The following is a 3,885-nucleotide window of genomic DNA, read 5'->3' on the forward strand; positions in this document are numbered from 1 at the left end:
CGAGAGTCACCCACTATGAAATAATAATAGATAAAACATATATGAGCAATAACATCATAATAGATTATTTAAAACTTATTAATGGTATTTTTGTTCTTTGCTGCGTCCACCACAAATATTGAAAGATTTCTATCTAAATAATTGACTACGTGATTAGAGAATAATATATCACCTCGAGAGGCAGAAATATTATTTTGAAATGGTTTTAATCATTTGCATGATGAAAGTTTTTAGGATTTATGAGCCTACATTAACCATAGATTTCCTCAATACTATATAGATATAAGATAAATTTTCTTTTATTCTTGGGTTCAGTATACTTATGTTGACCTCACTTTTGGTTGAGGTTTAGTTTTTCCTCTTTAGTAGCCTAAGGTCTTGCCATAGAACTTTCTTGTTGACTATTCCTAGAAAAGTAAAAAAGAAACCCCTAAAAAAGAAACCCTCACCATTAGAAACCCTAAACTCTTCCTTGCTCAACTTGAAGTTTTAGATATTGGTCCTAACCTCTAGCATTTAGTAGGTAGGGTCAATATGTGGGCGCTCAATGTGAGTTCGCATAGAACCGCTTGCCCTTAGGGTTGACTCTGGGTGTTGGTCTAGGGCTAAGACTCACTTTCACTCACTACACTCACTCTCACTCACAATCCCTGACAACCCTAAACCCAATATTTGTTGACTTTGATCCCTTGATCCTTTGGGAGACTCATGCAGATGGTCCCTTAAACCCACTAGCCCTAGGCTAGGGTTTAGCTAAGACCAGTACATAGAGGACCCAAATGGAGATTTCATTGGTCCATAGCTCATGTAGGGTGGTTGATACCCCAACCCTACCAAAATACCCAATTTGACATTTCACCCCCAAATCTACTCAAATTACCTAAATACCCCTGAATCCCAAATTTGGTCAAAATCCTCAAATTCAGCCAAAGTATCCAAATTTGTTCAAAACACATTTAAAACCTTTTGAAAATACCCAAATTACCCAAAACTACCCAAAATTGCCAAAATTACAAAAATACCCTTGGCACCCCAAACTTTCCCAAAACCTCCAAAATCTCTCCAAATGTTTCCAAAACCCATTTGGACCCCTCAATTGAACCTAATTTGACTAATTTGATCATTTTGACCAAAACCCCCAAATGCTATTAAAGGCCCAATTTTCCCAAATTTATCTCAAATGTCCATTAATTTGGTTCCAATCTGGCCGAAAAATGCCCAAACCAAGAGCCACCTTGAATCAAACTCAATCTTAACCCTAGGGACCAGCTCACCAAAATCAAACCTTAGAGCTTTTTAGCCCACCACCTAGGTAGACATTTGCACCCATGACCAGGCCCTGAGCTCCCCTCTCTGGCCATGGCTATAAAATGGCCCCTTCACGACCAAGAAAGAGGTGCTAAAATTTTCTCAAGGAGACCCCTCTAAATTGCTCCAATAGCCTCTTTAAGACCTCCTCAGTGCAACCCAACCACTTCCTTGCCCTAATTCCCCTTGACAGAGCTCAATTTTTTAGCTCAAATCTTTGCTGGAGACATACATAACTCTCCACACCTCCAGAGTGCACAAAAATCACATTAAACTCACCCACCCACACCTGCACCGCAGTGAAAGAAGATAAAGCCCCACCAAACCCCCTCGCAAAGAGCCTCTACACTAGACTTTGATCAACACCCAAATTCGGCTTTGATCGAATCAGAGGCTCAATCCATAGCCTCCTTAGACCTCCACGAACGTGCCGAACACCTCTGATTGAAGCTTCCCTTCTCAGAGCAAAGGTATTGAACTCCTCCTCTTCCCGAGCCTATTTTCATTCTCCATTTGATTAAAGTTAATGTAATGACAAGTTTAATTTAATGACAAGTTTACCGTATGGATGTGTTTGTCTCACTTAAACGAGTCCATAGGATCAAACCTGAGGATATTTGGTTGAGTCTAGAGGGAGTTCTTAGAGTTTTAGTGTGAACAGTTCTCGGGTTAGCCTATTTGGGGATGATGACCCACAACCGTTGGATCACGCGTGTATCAAATGGAGGGTCTGATTGCGCCGGATGGATGCGTGGTCCATAAAGTGTGGGCTGACTCAGATGGCAGTGCCGAATCAAAAAGTGAAAGTGCCGTGTGGAGCTTCGGAGATGCCGAGGATGACGCATCGCCGCTAGCGCCGCGTGTTTAAGTAGAAAAATAGAGATTTAAAAAATTCAAAAAATGTTTCCTACCTTCAAAAATTCATATCATGGTGTAGAAAAATAAAAAATGTCTTAGTGTTCAGTGAATAGATAAGAAAAATGTGGAAATGGTTTGAAGTTTATTTAATGAATATTTTATTTTTAATTAATTAAATACTGATTTGAGTATTTTAACTCTCCATGCTTGTATACATTTCATCATGGCTTGATATTTTGGCATGTTGCTGCCTCTATCATGGGGGATATTCTCTGATTTTTCCAAAGTCAGAGAAGACCTCTAGACAGAGATCCATATTTTTCAAGTTTGTGTCTATTATTTGCATAAATTAATCATAATAATTAGCATGTTGCTTAGAAAAATCCAAGAAAATTTTGGAAGGTTTATTGTGACTAGAGAATCTTTTAGAAAATTTATCATGAGCTAGGTCATTAAGGACACACTCAACTCTCACAAAACCCTAAAACACAAAGGAAATTAATTTGGGAAAATAAACATCTAAATGACTTGCTTTTAATTCTACACCATGATTTAAATTTTAGATGATTTAAATTTTAGGGAACACCCCATAAAATTTTCAAAATATTTGGGGCTCATTTGATAACTTAACTTGATTTTCTAAGTTAAATGCCATTATGACATTAAAATGATTTTTAATAATTAAAATATAACTAAAAAAATCATAAGAATTAGTTTTGGGAATTTTCTGTGATTAGATAAATTTTCTAAAAATAAAATTATAAATAAAATAAAAACTTCATTTTTAAGCCTATTTTGAATATTTAAGTAATTAAAAAATTAATAAAAATCACAAAATTAATAAAATTCATGGAACTTTTCAAAATTGTTTCCTAAGCACTTATGAATAATTAGAATATTTTTCCTAATTTTCTATGTGAAGATATTGAATTTTAAAGCTTAAAATAATTTTTTAAAGACTGAAAAATGAAAATTTCTTAATCTTTCTCTTTAAAAGTTATAATAATTCAAAAAAATGTAAAAAAAAATGTAAAATTTGTTCCTCTGGATTCATTGACCTCAGAGAGATTTAATAAAAATATAAAACTTAATTTTTGACATACAATACAAAAATATTTTATAATTAATTAATTCTCAAGAACTTAAAATAATTTTAATAATTCAAATAGAACTAAAAAGAATCATGAAATTTGGCCCAAGTGTTTCTTTGGTCTAAGACTACATTGATCAAAGTAAAACATATTGAGATTTTCATACCTCTTTTATACTGTTTTTAATGATATTGCACTTTAAGGAAATGCATTTTTGATGTTTTGTTGCAGGAATGATGAATTAAGGTCAATAGAGCAAAAAGATGCAAAAACCGTGGGACCGACACGCGCCAACAACGCCGCCGACGACGAGCTTTTCCCGAGGCTATAGAACAAAATCTTCAGAAGGCCGCCGCCGACGCCATCGAGGTCACCGACAGCGGGATCGACTGTTATGTGTACTTGTATAATGAATAAGATCGGATTTTGGAGGGGTGCATAAGAAACTCTTGGGAAAACTCATCCACATCTTTAAAGAGAAGATTTTAGCCGAAAATAAGAGAGTCCTGGAGGTTAGATAGGTTCCATTAGTGTGTAGAGAGCTTGTTAGAGCGTGTAACTGTGAGGAATTCTTCGAGAAATTCTAAGAGTGGAGGGAAAGTGAGAGATTTCTTCCTCCTTGCTACTT

Source organism: Phalaenopsis equestris, unplaced genomic scaffold (assembly GCF_001263595.1).
Source record: "Phalaenopsis equestris unplaced genomic scaffold, ASM126359v1 Scaffold000094, whole genome shotgun sequence".
Taxonomy (NCBI): Eukaryota; Viridiplantae; Streptophyta; class Magnoliopsida; order Asparagales; family Orchidaceae; genus Phalaenopsis; species Phalaenopsis equestris.